The sequence below is a fragment of the Arvicanthis niloticus genome, chromosome 3, assembly GCF_011762505.2.
Source record: "Arvicanthis niloticus isolate mArvNil1 chromosome 3, mArvNil1.pat.X, whole genome shotgun sequence".
In the NCBI taxonomy this organism is placed as follows: domain Eukaryota; kingdom Metazoa; phylum Chordata; class Mammalia; order Rodentia; family Muridae; genus Arvicanthis; species Arvicanthis niloticus.
Window position 1 is genome coordinate 34,221,949 of NC_047660.1, and position 18,128 is coordinate 34,240,076.

General features: G+C 36.6%; 1 protein-coding gene across 1 annotated transcript in view; it reads left to right on the forward strand.

The window, feature by feature from the left end:
• Window positions 1-18,128, forward strand: part of Diaph3 (diaphanous related formin 3) — a 475,947-nt gene that overhangs the window by 192,315 nt on the left and 265,504 nt on the right. The window lies entirely within an intron of this gene.

An 18,128-nucleotide genomic window follows, 5' to 3' on the forward strand; every position in this document is an offset into this window, starting at 1 on the left:
AGCTCACCCAAGGAAAACTTGTGAAGTAAGCAGGTCTTAATTTTACCTTTTGATTATGGTGAATCAAAATTTTCTTTGAATACGATTAGTTCAGTCTTCAGGCAATCAAGGGAAATGTGTGTAGTTAAAATATGTATTTACATGTAAAACACTTCAGAATTTTAGATTTCACAATCTGGAATTGATTAGTTTTCCCTTCGCCTTGGTAGTAGGAAAACATGGTGGTACCTTAAAGCTGTTTAGGTGGAGCTGCCACTGAGCTACCCTTCTTTCCCCCGTCTTACTCTGATTACTTTCTTAATTAATGAGGCTCAAAAGGGAAACTTGTTAGCATGTCTTTAATTTAGCTGTAGTGTTAGCCCTAAATGAAATAATTGGACCTTTAAAAATTCTTATGACATCTAACTTTAGCCTTGAGATTCATGGTTGCAAGGGGGAAAAATCCATTTGTTAAAACTATTAGTGAGTGAAAAGAGTAAGGTGTGAACTAAGGATACTTCTCTGAGTAGTGTTACTCCTGTCTGCTCTGCCTTATTTTGCCTTCTTTTGGCTGTTTGGTTTGCTATAAAATCTCTTACTCAAGTAAAGCTGAAAGTGTCTACACTGTGCGTTTCTTCTTCAGCTCACCTGCACCTTGGTTTATGTTTATGTATTTAATCCTGTGACTGTGAATGATTTTTTTGTTTGTTTGTTTTTTTTACACTGAATAAAAAGAACTTGAAAGCCAGGCTTGTGACCCTGAGCAATACCAAAATTTCATAATGACAATCAGAATGGATGTCTGTGAAATGACTATCTCTTTGATGTTGAACTCAGTGAATCGTTCCTTGAGAGCACTGCATGATGAGTCATGGGTATTTTTCCGACATTTCTATAGTACATAAGCATTTCAGTGGAAAAGGGAAGCCATTGTGTTGCTTTTAGAGAGAAAGTATAGACATATACTGAGAATGATCCAAATTAAAAAAAAAGGATGTTCCAAAAATCACGTGTGGATGTGTTTGTGGCCTGGACACGTTGCTATCTGTTTTTGACCTATCTGCTGAGATTTAAATGTTCACATTTGACTATGTACAGTGATCCCAAAATTGGTTATGATTTATCATTTCTGAATGAAAAATCATATCTTGCTCCTTAACCTTCTTTAGTCGAGATCACAATCCTATTACATTTTCTGGGATTCCTGTTTGTGCAGGGTAGGCATGGATAGAGGGACAGCTAGGGATGTATTTTAACCTTTAGTTTGCATTTTAAGTAAAGTCTTCAGTTAGTGAAGAATGTAAATGCTTATATAAGTGAGTCTGCATTTTATCCTGTTAAATCTTTGCAGTGAATAGTTTGGATACATCTCAGTTAATAAGGATGGAAACTCACTCTTGGGCATTTTACTGTGGAGATAACAATCCTGCATGTTTTCTAAGGTTGGGAAATGCATAGAATACAGGAAGTGAATTCAATCAAATAGAACCTTGAATTTTCTTTCTTTTTTGGGGGGTGGGTCAGTATTTATGCTCTGATATTTACTACAGACTTATTTTTTATTTTCTAGTTCAGGTTGTTGGGATTTGTAGTTTGCAACATATTGGAAAGTGGGAGAGGAACCTTTTATCCCCATTGGGCTTCTATGCTAATGGGGCTGGATTCTTTTCTTACCCTCTTTCTTCTCTTTTCCCCTCATTCCTGTCCTTTCTGTCTATTCCTTTTTTTTTTATCTCCTTTACTCTCTATGTGTCTCTGTGTCTGTCTCTGTCTCTCTCCATATCTATCTATCTATCTATCTATCTATCTATCTATCTATCTAGATATATATATATATACATACATATATATACACATATATATGTGTATATATATGTATGTATATGTATGTATATATATCTATATATAAATATATATCTATATATCTGTATATACATATACAGATATATAGATATACATATATACACATATATGCATATAGACATATACACATATATATACACATATACATATATGTACACACACACACACACACACACACACACACACACATATATATATATATATGGAACGTCCTCACTGTGTAGCCTTGTCTGGCTTAGAAGTCACTGTTTGGACCAGGCTGTCCTCAAACTAAAAGAGAGGGGAGGAAGTTTGGACTATAAAAAGGCATTAAAGAATGAAAATAATTTTTTTTTAAAAAGAAAATGAAGTTGTCTGATAGTCCCTCAAGTAAATATTTTATTTATCTTATGTATGTAAAATTTAATTCATATGTAATTTATTATTATATACTATAAAATAATATGTTTTATTTATTTTATATTTTATTTTATATTTGTGTGAAATTCTACACAGTATATATGTGAGATATATGAAAGTCTGCCACTTGGGTTAACAATAGTTCCTCAAGAAAACCATAGACTGTCAATAACCAGGCCTGAAAAACCTCATTGAAACTTTTCATATATAGTCACTATCTGAAAAAAAAAAATTCAGCCACTGACTCCAGAGTTCTGGGATTAAGGCAAGCTCCAGCATAGTCAGCTGGGTAGTCTTTGTTCCCCTGTTTTACTTTTGTACTGCATGATCACTGCTCAGTGATCATAAAGTACTTGTTCCTTTACATAGAGCCATCTTTCCTCACCTGACCACAGTCATAGTCATGTTCTTGGTAAGGATATGGGATATTGACTTCATCTTCTAACTCCTGTTGGGCGTGTGTGAGTTTGTATTTGTATATGTGTATGTGTGATATACATGTGTATTGTTCCTATGTATTTTCAGTTAGATATGATCTTGTTCTTAAATTTAATCTTTTCCCATTCATATCACTGTTCTAGTTAGGAAATGCTTTAGTCATCTCTTTGAAAGTACACATACTCTTAAAGCCTTTCTTTTGGAAATATATATGGAAATTTCTAAGCATTTTCCTCCTCCTCCTCCTCTTCCTCCTCCTCTTCCTCCTCCTCTTCCTCCTCCTCTTCCTCCTCTTCCTCCTCTTCTTCCTCCTCCTCTTCCTCTTCATCTTCTTCCTCCTCTTCTTCCTCTTCCTCCTCTTCCTTCTTCTCCTCCTCCTCTTCCTCCTTTTCCTCTTCCTCCTCGTCTTCCTTCTTCTCATTTATCTGCTTAACTGTCTCTATTGGACAGCTATTATTCAAACTGACAAATGCTGCCGTATTTTGTATGTTCAGCTTTCTCTTGGACACTTGGAAATTGCACTGAATCAGAGGACCCTTTCCTATTAGTCCTGTTGCTTTTGCAGTCTCAGTAAGTCTTAGTAAATTTAGGTATCTTCTCAGATGAAACATATGCATGATGAGTGGAACAAAGCATGCTGATCTTGATTTCAAAAGAGCTGACGTAGTTTATAGTTTTTACCTTCTGTTAATACTTAACAAGGTTATATAAAGCACTGTTTATATACATCAAATTTAATCACAATATTCATATTTTGAACATTTGGTCTCATCAAAGCAATGCTAATCACTCTCTCTCTCTCTCACAAGATTGGAAGCATCTGTTAATTTTTTGCAGGCTGTTGGGAAGTGGATTAAAGTATACTAGCAGGTTATTGGTGTTGCATTTGTCAACTAAAATTAATATTAATTGCTTTTATTATTCACAAACTGTTAACTTAATAGGGATGAAAGGGCTTTCTGGAAGTATATGAATAGTCTAATTCATTTGGACTGATTTATAATGAAAATCTGGTTTTACATTTGTTAGCGTTTTGAAGTGATCATATTTTGTAACAGGTGCGTCATGTTTTCCAGATATGGCTAATAAACTGATATATAATTTTTCAACTGAATGGTCATGGCATATGGAAATTGTTCATGGATTTTGTACTTAAGACCAAGTTAGGCTTAGTGCTCTGATGTCATAGTTTAGTGGACAAAATGCTTTGGTTGGGTAGCTAGTGATAAGCCATGGATCATCACAGTGTCTTGGCTGTGGTTAAGATGTCATTGTGTATTTAAAATGTAATTCTCTTGTTGTACATGAAAGTGCATCAAATGTCCTAAACTACCAGAAAAGTCCACCTTAAGTTGAATGGTCTAATTTATAACAGCAAAGTATGGTTCTTGGGAATATATGCTAATAAAGAGGTAATTTCCAAATGGATGCAACCTAACTTAAACAGAAAATGACACTTGACAAAGACTAATTAGAAAGATTATGGAAAAGTAAGTTGAGAAGAAAGTATTTCTCTAGGGTGTATTACTCAGTCTTGTGTAGTTGGCTCTGCCTTGCCCATGTGCTGCAGCTCTATCTAGAAAGGCTTCCACTTGCTTTACTGAGTCTTTGGTAGGACAAGCTGAAGTCCTTTCCTTGTCTCTTCCTGATTGTGTACTGTTGAAGAGGTGGACAGTGTTTGGGCCTGGGTTGATAATTGGCTATTGAAATGTGTTTGGATTTTTTTTTAATGAGTGAGAAGACCAATACATTTTTTTGTTCTCAAATACTTTATGCAAATTTGATTCTTTAAAGAAGACATTCCCATTTTGAGATGGGATCTGGCTTTGTTCTTCAGTTGTCTTTGAACTTATGGGCTAAAGAGATCTTTGGGGTTCAACTTGTTGAGTAGCTGAGACAACAGGTATGTTTCTCTGGGCCAGGCTTCCGCCTCGCTGTTCCTGGATCCTGCTACTTACTGCATGTTAGCAAAAGTGCACAGAAAATCAGCACAAAACATGGAATTTCTTCATTATAAAAATAATAAAATAATATTGATGTGTGAAACATTCACTTGTTTACTTGTTGACAGTATTATTTCTTCTCCAAAACAATTCTGAGAAAGAAAAAAGGCATGTTATCTACATTTTAGACATAGGCAAAAGTTATGCTTTGAAGAGAAGTTCATCTGAAAGAAGCAGAGGCTGAACAGAATACAGATCTGAGTGTGAGGCCATGGCTCTCTCTGCTCTGCCATGCCGCTTCTCTGATTAAAAGAAATCCTATTATGTTTTATTTAAAGTGTTCTTCTTTGATTTAAAATAATTTTCCTCTCATCTCCTGCCACCTTACCACTGCCCCACAGCGGTTCACCCTCATCCCACGATTTATATTAAAGGTTTTAAAACTTGCCAGTTTTTATTAAGACCATCTTTCATCATTTGGCACCTCTATTCACATCTGTAAGTATTTGAGCTGTAAATACCAACCACCATGCTGTGGTGTGGACAGGAGACACAGGGGCTCTGGAGTCCACCCTCCAAGTGCATAACCCTGGCTTTTACAGCTATAGTGTTTTCCTCTATCAAATGGGGGACATAATACCTGTCTTATGCAGTTATTGTGAGGATGATAGCATGCATATTGTAAAGCAACTTTTGCAGTGGCCAGTTCATTGTGTTGCTCAAAAAAGAACTTACTTTTGACACTGTGGGCTTCGTTTCCACTGGTAAAGTTTTGTTTATCATCTCTGACTTTTCTATAATGTAACTTTCTTTTTGTCCAGGAAGAAGTAAAACTATCTTTCCTTTGAAGGTTCATATTTTCTTTTTATCAAGTCGCATTCAAGTTTTGTTTAATATTTTAAGACATCAATATTGTTCATATTTATGGGATATCATATAGTGTTTTGATATGTATTATTGCATAATTTTAAAATTGAGATAAACCTACTTGTATTTTCAGACAGTCTTTTTTTCGTGGAGAATGCTGTCAAAGTTCCTTTTGAAATATACAGACGTAACTGTTATGTGTCATCAGCCTAATTACAGTCAGACACCCGAATCACTTGCTTCCCTCCAACTATAACCTGGTACTCTGCCATCAGTTCTATCTGTTCTCTGACCTTTACACTTCCCATCTTCTGTGAGCCCACATTGTGCTGTTGACTTCTTTGAAAATCCTGTATGATTCTTTTTATGAGGGGTATTATGTAATACTTTCTTTTTGTGCCTGGGATGTTTCATTTAGCATATGATTTCTAGATTTGTTTACATCACTACAAATTTGTGTATGTGTATTATCCATTTATTAGTTGATGGATACTGAGGTGGGTTAATTCTTGTGATTAGTATTTTCATACAGAAAGGCATGCATTTGCTTCTTCAGCATACTGACTTCATTTTCTTTGGGTGTATTCATGTTGGGATCACCTGACTCTTAATGTTTTGTGTACCTTCCACAATATTTTCTATAAAGCCTGTAGTAATTCACATATCTCACATTTTGCTATCTATGTTCTTCTTGATCAATGTCTGTTTTACTGGCCCAGATTTGGTTTGTCCTTCTCTACTAACATTGGTAAACATTTTTCTTATACCTCTAGGGTAGCTGCATATATTAAAGAAATATCTATTCAAGATTATTTGCCTCTTACTTTAGTTGAGAGAGATCTGGTTAGTCTTTGAATTTGGAGTTTTCCTATGTATTTTGGATATTACCTTCTTGTCATCAGTAGAGCCTGCTATTTGCTGGTGTTTTCTCTTGTTCTTCAGGCTGTTTACTCGGATGATTGTTTCTTATTCTGAGATAATTGTTTTCTTTTCTGTGTAGAAGCTTTTGAGGTTGATATAATTTCATGTAATGTATTTTTTGCTAATGTTTCCTATCCTTCAGGGTCTTGGGTAAAACAAAACCTTTCCCCTTTCTAGTGTTTAGAAACATTTCTGTTTTCCTTTGCAATTGCATCATTTCAGGTCTTTTTATTTACGTTTTTAATCTTTTTGGAATTGATTTTCACATAACTTGTAAGATATAGGGCTGTTCCATTCTTCTCAGATTCTTGGGACCTTTTTTTTTTTTTTTTTTTTTCCCAGCTTCATTTATGGAAACAGCCTGGTCTTTCTCCAGAACATGCTCTTAGCATTTTTGTTAGATAGTTGTTGGTTCTGAATGTGTGCTTACTCCTTCGCATTTGATTCTGTTTTATTGCTGGTTTAACTTTTGTGCCAGTGCTAGCTGTGACAAACTAATTAATCTATGTTTAACTTCAGTCCCACTTTAGTGATGTTTTCTGAATCACAGAAGTACCCTATGAACTGACCTAACAGCCACTTATGAAAATGTCAGACTGGTCTGTCTTGTTAGCTTTCCAAAGGAACGATTGTTCTGTCCCTGTTCCTCTCCATTTTTGTGATTTGTAAAGTGATTTATCAAGTTTCTTGAGGGAGGAATTTGTTGAATAGGGAATGAATGTAAAGGTCCGTATTCTTCCTATTCTTCCCTGGACCTGTGTGTGCGTGTGTGGGCGCGCGTGTGTGCGTGTGCGTGTTCGTGTGGCAGTTGTAAATTTAAGGCTTGAGAAATTTTACAGTGTTTATAAAATGTAAAAGCTAAAATTTTTTCAAATGATGCTTTTGTTGTTGTGGTTTAGTTTAGAATGTTAACAGCTTCAGAGTTATTTTGAAAAAGAAAACCATATCTTGTCGTTTATAAAAACCTTTTTAGGTTTTTAAAATAATTATTTTTGACAGGCATTTACAGTTTCATAGATGAAGGAGCATGGTATGGGTGGCTTAATGTAATTAAGAAGTTAGGATGCAGAAAGCAGAGGCAGTCCTCAGTTGATGGGTGACCATGAGTGCCAATTTAGCTTCCCCAGAGACGCATGAAACTTGGTAACTGTTAGTTTCTTCGTCTCTGATTGCTGACAGCAGGCTCAAAGCAGTACAGTCCTGTAGGAGCAGCAAATGCCACTGCTCACCCTTCTGTGAGCCCGTGTGGTTTAAGTTGATAGAAATGAGTTGGAAGACTTGTTAAACCACTGCTGAGTTTCAGTTCTACTTGGCATATCTTGTAATTTGTAGCTTTACTTGATGTTGATTTTTTTTAATTGGTAACAAATTAAGGAAAAGGACAAGGAGATGTTGTTGGTTTGTAGCTTAACTGCAGATCTCTGTCAGTGTTTCTACTTGGCCATGAACTGGCCACTTTAAGGATTTCAAATATCTCCATAATCTTAGAGTGTGACTTAATAGCCCTAAACTTGGGATTGAAAGGCACTTGGCGTTTTACTTGTGCTCATGTATACAAACCATTTTTAATGAACTGAAGAGGAAACTTGCCTGCCAAGAATAACTTCTGGCGTTGGGTACTCTCGTTGGCCATCACAGTGACAGTCTTGTGTTGGCCTTTTGTCTTTTTTCTTTGCTTGTTTCCTATTTCATGCAGAGTGTAATTAGTGAGAGAAGTAGTGGATCATGATGCTCACAAAGGGCCATTGCATTTCTTTTCTATTACATTGCTCACTATTTTCCACGGATGTAGCTGTCTACAACACACACATTCATGTGTACCTAAAACACACATATTTATCTGTTACTTCTGCTTCCTGGTTTTCCAACTTCCAAAGACTACTCATACTCCTTGGCAAGTTCTCCACCGTCAATAGCTAGTGTCTTAGACCCGCCCATTACATCTTCTTGGCATGACTCTGTTTCTAATCTTGATTATGAAAAGGGTCTTTTTAAAAATTGGGTATTATATTTTCGATTTTATTCCCTTACCCCATTCCTCCCCCACCCCATGAAACCTCTATCCTATCCCCCCTTCTCCTGCTTCTATAAGAATGTGCCCTCACCTACACCCCTACTCCCACCTCCCCACCCTCGAATTCCTCCCCACTCCATGTCCAGCCTTCATGGGACCAAGGATCTCCTCTTCCACCTATGCTCCACAAGGCCATCCTCTCCTACATATAAAGCTGGAGTCATGATTCCCTCTCTATGTGCTCCCAGACAACCAAATAACCCTATTAAAAATGGAGTACAGAGCTAAACAAGGAATTCTCAACTGAGGAAACTCTAATGGCTCAGAAGCACCTTAAAAAATGCTTAACATCCTTAGTTATCAGGGAAATGTAAATCAAAACAACCCTGCGATTCTACCTCACAGCACTCAGAATGACAAAGTTCAAAAACTCAGGTGATAGTAGATGCTGGTGAGGATGTGGAGAAAGAGGAATGCTCCTCCATTGTTGGTGGGATTGCAAGCTGGTACAACCACTCTGGAAATCAGTCTGGCAGTTCCTCAGAAAATTGGACATAGAATTACTTGGAAAGAGTCTTTTAAGGAATCATGTCCTTAAAGTAGTTCACCTTGGTGCTCCATGTTGCTTTTCCTATCCCAGAGTCTTACAATATCCACATCCTAATAGGTTTTTTCCCCTATTTTGTAACACATTCAATCACCGTAGGAGGGTATGATAGCTTAGGAGAAAAGTTCTGGGAGTGGGGCGGTGCTAGGCCATAGAATCCCAGGATCTGACAAAGCACTTTGCTACCTGAATACCACTTAGTTGCCATTGTGTCAGTCCTGGTACCCCTCATCTTTTACGTTCTTCATTCTATAGGGGTACTATTAAAAATCTACGCTAGCATTTTTTATCTAAAATATCAGCTTTCAATTAGTGACCTGCAACCCTGTTGGGATTCAAATGATTCTCTTACAGGGGTCACATATTTGCTATCCTGAATATCAGAAATTTACATTATGATTAGTAATAGTAGGAAAATTACAGTTATGAAGTGGCAATAAAATGATTTTGTTGGGGTCACCACAACATCAGGAACTGTTTTAAAGGAACACAGCATTAGAAAAATTGAGAGCCAGTGACTTAAAACCAAATTGGCTACTGTCATTTTAGTTTAAAGTTAAGAGATAATTTTAATTTATAAAAATAAATATATTTTGTACATTATTAACTTTTGGACATTGGCTATAAAGTAAATATCTGTCAAAGATAATTACATTTCAAACTGTATATTATTATTCTTGACCCATGATGTTTCATAGTTTACTTTTATTGAATTATATTTATGTTTTTATGATAGAGAGTTGGGGAGAGAGGGAAGTTTTCATGGAATAAACATTACTCACCCTTAACAAGCATATACAAATGGATATGAGTATATAATTTCATTACAACTTAATATATTATAGCTATATATTTCAATGAATAATTTAAAATACGTTTGAAAGTTCATTTTAATTGAAAAAAGTCATCATTGAGAGAGATTACACTTATCAAATTATTCAATCCAATCCAAAATCCAATATTTCACACAAAATCTGCAATTAATTTTAATAGTTGCCCCTTTGTTATATACTGGCCTTCTCTGCTGCCTTCAGACTGCCCGAGACTCCTTCCTGAAGCAAAGCTTTCCTTCTTTCTTTAATCTTCTTTTCTTTTTCAATTAGAGAACCAATTATTTCATGGGTTTCACAGGTCACAGTGGGACAGTTTGGCACTCTGCTCCAAGAGCCTTAGGATTCAACCCAGGAGAGCTGAGACAGCCAATGGGATAATTGTGTTTGCTTTTAAATGAAGCCCACCAGTCTTTAGAGCTTTGATGTTTCCCTATTTTGAAGTTATTCTTTATGTCATGAATAAGTTTTAATTTCTCAAGTTTTATTTCATTTTTTATATTATGTTTCTGTATAAAAATAAATATGAGATTTACAGTTGTCTAATTATTTGTGTTAGTTTGACATACTTAAGCAGATTTAACAGTGTTTCCAGAACCACTAGTAAGGAAAACTGTAATTGTGTCAGTTCAGAGTGCTGACAGTATTTACAGAACTTACCATGTAAGCACTCATGTGTAAGTATGGACATACAGCAGCAGGAAGACAGTGAGCGTCTTCTGAGCCCCAGTTACCTGCCTGGTCCTCATGACAATGATGTAGTTTAGATCATTTTAATGTGAAGGAGTCAGATTCTGACAAGCTAAAGCCATGGCTCTGAAGGTCACATTATCACTGAGGAGTTGAATTCCAGGAGGTGACTTCTAGTTGACTTTGTGTTTTGTGTTCTTTCCTCTATTCTGTTGGACAGTAGGGCAGAATTGTGATATTTTTTTTTCCTTCAAAATTTTGTATACATGTTGATGTGTATATTTCAGTCTGAATGAACTTTTGTGTTTTTACATGTGTATATGTGTATCTGGAGGTCAGATGACAGCACTCTGTATAGTTTCTCTGGTACCATCCATCAATTGTGGCTTATTTCATTTTGCAGGATCCCTTAAGGACTTGAATATCACCGAGTAGGCTAGGCAGGGTTATTATTGTTTCTCTCTCCCCAAGACACACCAGTAAATGACTGTTTATGTAGAAGTCGAGGACTGAATGCAGGTCCTTATGTTTGCCTTGCATGCATTTCACTGACTGAGCTATCTTCCCAGGCCCTGTTTATTTGTTTGTAAAATTGAGGTCAAACTTATATCAACTAATATTATTTATGAGGTGAGTAATTTACTTGTATTTAGTACAGTTTCACTGCTTTGCACCAGCTCCTTTTTAAAAAATTTATTTATTTTTATTTTATGTACATTGGTGTATTGGCTGCATGTGTGGCTGGGTAAGGGTGTCTGATCTTGGAGTTATAGACAGTTATGAGCTGCCATATGGGTGCTCAGAACTGAACCCTGGTCCTCTGAAGAGCAAGCAGTCAGTGGTCTCAACTGCTGAGCCATCTCTCCAGGCTCTCTGAAACGTTTTTGTAAGATCAAAGTCCTTTCCTGTGTACTTCAAGCTTTATATTCTCATCCACAATAGTTGGTGAGTACAAATCTGTTGGGTTATTGTTTTATCTCTTCTGGGTTCTTCTTCTGGAAAAATGGACAAAACAATATGTAAGGCTGTTTAGAAAGCTCCTCCACTCAGTGGCCTAATATTTCAAAGCTTATGTGTATGTATGTTATGATCTGTTTATTACTTCATCCTTTGATGAGTATATTTGGGCTGTGTTCCTCTTTCCTACCAATGTAGATTGTACTTCCATGAGTGTGAGAGAGAGAGAGAGTGTGTGTGTGTGTGTTTGTGTAGGGAAGAGGGTGGGGTAAGGTGGCACATTGTGTGTATGAGCACATGTGTATTTGAGTGCCCATTTGAGTTTCCTTTGGGTATCTGATAAATAGTAAAAGTGCTAGGTCATATGTTAGTTCAGTGTTAGCTTTGTAATTAAAGCTGCAAATTGTTTCCTTGGTGAATAAAGCATTTCATATTTCTGACTATTACCAATGGTTGAGGATTGCAGTTTCTTTGTAATCAAACCATTATTGTCAATTCTTGGAGAGGTATTGGTTTTATACCTTTAATAGGAAAAACAACTTAATGATAAGTATCTTTTTTTTGTAAAGATTTTTTGTTAGAGTTTTAATTCTGTTAACAGACACCATGACCAATGCCAGTCTTATAAAGGACAGCATTTAATTGGTTCAGAGGTTCTTTCCGTTATCATCAAGGTAGGAGCATGTCAGCATCCAGACAGGCATGGAGCAGGAATATCTGAGAGTTCTACATCTTCATCTGAAGGCTACTAGCAGAATACTGTCTTCCAGACAGCTAGTGCCAGTCAGCCCATTGCTATCAGACACATTTCACTGTCATGCTGTTATGAATGGAACGTTGAATTGGATAGTATCTTTATGCTCTCTTTTGTATCTATGATTTCTTTATTGATATCATTCTAGGGATCTCCTAATATGTTAATAATTTTTTCTAAATTTGTTTTAATAGCCATATTCCTCCTAAAATACACAGGTAATGAGATCAAATGCAAAACATAAGTCTGTCTTTTTTCTCAATTATCCTTTAATTTCATTGCATCTCACTATATAGTATTGAAAATACTGCTCTAGCATGGCAACCGTGATCAACTGGTATTCTTTTACTTCCAAGTAGGAAAGTGTTAAGGGAATCAGACATTTGACCAGGCAGATTTGAAGTTACAGAAGATTGCTGTTTGTGCTAATGACATTTCCTCAACTTCTTTTGAAAACTATCGCAAATAAGCCTGAGCCTCTTTATACTAATTGTAATGCATTACTGTACCCCATCATCTCTGAGAGTGTTCCCCTCTGCCCTCGGTCTGTCCAGCTGTTGTCTTGTACAATTATCAGCAAGTTATTATTCCGGTATAAGCTGTGTCATGCTCAAAAGTAGGATGAAAAAAATGGTAATGAGCACGCATGAATGTTGGTTGATGAAGGTTAAGTGGTTGCAGATAAGCTCTCTACATTCTTCCCTGTGAATGTTCAGGCTGAGGCAGTGGTTTCTGATGAGGAATTGCAAACAAATGGTGCTGATTGACAGTTCCTGATTTAACATTAAAATGGTATCTCAAGGCAAATTGTGTGTTTCAACTGAATAATAGATGCAGTGTTGTTGACCCTGGTGTGCAGCACAACACTTCAGCTTTGCTTTTAGTTTACATTTTTTCTCTTGTACCAGATTCTCAAAGTCTCTAATTTTTGCATCCTGTATTATTGTCAAAGTATGCCCGGCAGTCTGAAATCATTGAAAACAGGGAGACAATGAGTACATTTTCTATGTGTGTATATTTTTTAGAATGATAACTTTGTAATTTTTCATAATGAAATCCAATATCAAATATAATATCTGTATAAACAAATAAGCATACATCGGTATTTACTGTCAATATATTTGTGTGATATATTTACATGCATGTTCAGTGATGGTCCAAGTGCCTTTTCAGCATTTGTCACTTACAGACTAATAGAAATTTCTCCTATATATTCATTAGGTCTTTGGATAGATTGTAAGAGGAAGTATTTTGCATGCTACCTATTAAATAAGAACTTCAAAAGTAATTTTTTCTTTTTAGAACTGACAATGCAAGGCATACTGTTAAGTAATATTACAGAATGTTTCTCTTCTTTCCCCATCAATAGTAATTATGAATCTGGTGCAACCTGGGAATCTTTGATTTATAACTGTAAAATATTGCACAAATGTTTGCATTTAACTATTTGGGTTGTCAGGCCGTCATGGAAAGGATCTAGAACTTTGTATCACTTTACAGAAGTGGACATACTTCTTAAATAACATTGGGTCTACAATGCTGATAGGAGCTGTATCTTTCATTTTATCACTCAGTAGAGGAAAAGTTTGAGAGTTATATACAAGATTCAGCATGTCTGGCAGTAGACATACCATTTGCCATTTGATAATTAGGTTATTTGTTGATAGTTGAGAAACAATTTTATGTGCTCTGTAGAGACAGTTTCCTGTGAGTCACTGCCTTCTTAATGTCTGAGCTCAAGTGTTATTTTTCATACAAATATATTTTTCATATGGGAACTTTGCTTTGTGTAAAGTACATTTTTCCCCTTCAGAGCATCAGGACATCTTTGTGCTTAAGAACATTTTTCACCCTTCAGAGCTCTGTAATCTCTATTGTATTAATACCTAAGTCTTCTCTGCTAGTGTGACTTCTTCTTCTGTCACTGACTGAAATTGGATATACAAATCAGACTCCTTCAGGGCCAGATGCTTCTAAATATTATGCCTCGGATGCAGTTATCTGCCTTCAGCAAGCAGGGCTCTCAATTTGGTTTACGAGCCAATCATGGTGAATCATCCTGCCATCCAAATAGCCAGCTGACTGGCTGGTCTGCCAAGCTACAGAGTATGGGATATTGTCCATTATGAAGTGACCTAACTCCCAAGGCATAGTCCTAAGCCAGGCAGCAGTACTTCTTCCTTCATGTGGTCTGTAATCTAATGAAGACCATAAATTGTCAGGAACAGAACAGTGACCATGGCGTTTGGTACTATGCAGATCCAGAGTAAGATCCATGGCTGCTAGTTTAGAGGGGGCAGTCCTGGCAAGCTTCTGAAACCACAGAGATGAAATGAAAGCACAAAAGAGAAGGAATTAGCATGGAATGGAGTGACAAAAGCTCAGGTATAGGAACTACCAAGTCCTTCTAGTGAAAAGAAAGTAGAGTCCCTAAACCATTTAGTGCATATTCATCACAGCATGTGATATGAGGGGTCTTGAGACCAGTATCACTTGGAATAGCTTCACAGAAACCTTCGAGTATTATGAAGTTTTGGTAAACAGGAAGAAAGGACAGTCTAATAGTAGGAATGGCCAAAGAGACCAAAGGGATTTTTTTGTTTGTTTGTACTCAGCTCAACTTCTTTATTCTTAACTAGTTCATGAATCCTTGCCTAGGGAATGGTGCCACCCACGGTGGGCTGGGTCTTCCCAGATCAATTAAGACAGCCAGGACTAGAAACATGGCTCAGCCATTAAAGTCTCAGGTTCACAACTAAACATTCCTTTGAGACTTCCTGGGTAAATTTTTTTTTTTTTTTTTTTTTTTTTTTTGGTTTTTGGTTTTTCTTTTATTTTTTTTTAATTATTTTTTTAATTGGATATTTTATTTACACTTCAGATGCCATCCCCTTTCCCCATCATCTCCCCCCCGCCCCCCGAAAACCCCTAACCAATGCCCCAAAGGGAATATTTGATCTTCTACCAACTTGCCTTTAGGGAACATGATACTGGCCTAAAGAATAGAGTGAAGATATGACACTGATTCATTGCAAGGTGTGAACATCTGTATGAAAGTTACATATTAGCAGTCAGTCTAAAGTCAGTTCGTTCCAAAGGCTTTATGTCTGTTCTCTTCAAAAAAAGGTCTTGAGCTAGAGCTATTTCTCATTAACATGAACAAAAACATATTTCAAATAAATTAGTACTAAGCCTAGTTTTTCTTTAACTCAACTATGCATTAGCTCATAAGCAAATTATCAACAGTCTCAGTGCATTTTAAGGCATGTGTGGCAGTAATAGTAAGCTTGTGAATTACTTTCTGCATACTAGATTCTTGTAGCTCAGCTTCCTGTTAGGATTCGGGCGTCGTTCACCAAAGAAAAGCAAAATTGCAGTAGCTCAAGTGTGATTACAAATTCCAAAGCAAAGTTTTTTGTTTTTCTATTGCCTGTGCCAGTTAGGAATCAAATGCTCAGAGCCTTTGCATTTTTGGTTTTTATAATTTTGTAAACTCAGTTTTTCTTCTACATTGTATGTAAGTTCATTCCAGTACTTTTTACTTCTTTGTTTGTTTACACTTGTATAAACATTCTGTTTACACTTAGTAACTTTCCATAGAGGAACCACAAAGGGGTGCCCTTTAAATTCGTCCCCATTTATCTTTTAAGAACCATAGGTAATGCCGCTTACAGCATGATGACTTTTCTGATTCATCTGTGAGATGTTATTTTTTGCTGCTTTGATCTTCCAAAGTGCACCATTGATCTTTTTCCTTGATTGGCCTCAAAGAATTGGGGCAAAATAACCTTTTCACAAACGCTTTTAGTGGGCTTCTGATAAAATAAATACCAAAAGATGCCTGACCTCTACAGTGCTTCTTTTTTGACATAAGTGATAGTATTATTGTATAGTTTTATCTCCTATTGTCCCAATTCCTTTTGAACTTTCAGAAAAAGCTATGTGCCTTGGTTTACTCTTTTCATCTGTAGTCACTGACTTGGAATTTTCTGAGTGGATCTGTGACTGAATTGAAGAAATGAATGAGCTTGCTTAAGACCTTCTCAGTAGTAACAAGGGAGCCCTCTGGGTATTCCCATAGGAGTGCTCCTCCATTTCTGGTGTCCTTGGAACAATGTTCTCACTGGTCTCGGGTAATTAGGTCACAATAAGGTGATCTCAAAGCAGGAAGTGGATAGTTCCTGTTTATTGTGGATAGCAGTAAGATACCCTTACTGCACTTCTCAAGTTATAACTTCTCAAGTTATCTCTAAGGTATACAGAAGGTGGCAGTTCTGAGGTTCTGATGCTAAGGTCCTGGTCTCCAACTGGTTCTTGATTTGTCAGTAAAGAAAGTCTTGGGCCAATTTCTGGGTGGAACATACATGGGGGAAAAGGCAAACATGAAGAAGGAGAGGGGGTTTCTGCCATGGCTGGAGGCAGAAGAAACAGCAACCATTTGATGTCTGGGGTTAGGAGGAGATGTGTTCTGTGGCCACTGCTACAGGCTGGTGGCCAAGGATGTTTGACGGGGGCTGTTGGGACTAGCCTCTGAAGTTTAGGACAGGTGAAGGAACAGAGATAATAAATTGGTTAGGGAATGCTTTTTCAGGTGGGAGATATCAGTGCCCAGCAATTTTGCCGAGAAGACAAGTCGTAAAGGAGTGAACTCTGTGTGTGTGTGTGTGTGTGTGTGTGTGTGTGTGTGTGTGTGTGTTTCATGCCTTTTATTGGGGGATTCAGGGAAGCTGGAAGGGGCCTTGGGCTGTTAGGGTGTTCATCTCCCAGAGCTAAAGGCTGTTAGAGCAAAAGGGATGTCCTCAATCTGTCTTCTGCCTTAACTTTGTGTTCTAGGATTATGATTTGAAGCACAAAGTCTGACTGTAGTGTAATGATATTAATAAGCAAATCTTTAGAAACAATTGAAATATACATCAATTCAGAAATTAGCACGCACGTACATTATGGTATTATCATACGTAGCATGTTGCCAGGTGATAGCCTAGGGATGAAGCTCTTGAAAAGAATGGTGATCTCCTTATATGGACATGGACAAGTGGACAAGGCTTACTGCACTCTAAGATGCATAAAATACAAAAGAACATATATGGAACAATCTAACTGGATTAAAAAAATCCTAAACTGTAAGTGCATCCATTTTTTGGTATTTATATTTTCTCATGAATAGTCTTCTATTTGTCTACCAGCAGTGGCTTTTGATCTGAATAGTTTTTGCTGGCGAATAGTGGTCTGTGTGTTATGGGGGGGGGGGGAGGTTCTAGTTTTTAAATATTCTTATCCATCTGAATTGTTTAGCTAATTAAAAACTATGTTTTCCTAGAGAACAAGTCCAGGATAATAGAGTAATTAGCTAGAATAGTATACTTAATTTTATTCTTTTCAATTTCTGATTTGTATTAACTAGAAATCTAAAAGATTACCTTAGTAAGAAAAAATTTGAATAACAGAAGTAACAATATGTGACTCATTTGTTTTACTTTTAAATAATAACCACTTAGAAATAACCTTTGCTCTGTAAATTAAAAGGAAGTTTTATCTATCTATCTATCTATCTATCTATCTATCTATCTATCTATCTATCTATCTATATTTAGGGTTTTTTTTTTTTCCAAGACAGGGTTTCTCTGTGTAGTCCTGGCTGTCCTGGAACTCACTCTGTAGACCAGGCTGGAGTTGAACTCAGAAATCCGCCTGCCTCTGCCTCCCAAGTGCTGGAATTAAAAGCGTGCGCCACCACCACTCAGCAAAAGGAAGTTTTATTAAGTATTTTACATACACAGGATTTCTTTAATTCATTAAACTCCATCCAGAAAATGTATATTCAATAAACATTCTTTTCAAATGATGTTTGTTATTTAAGGAACAC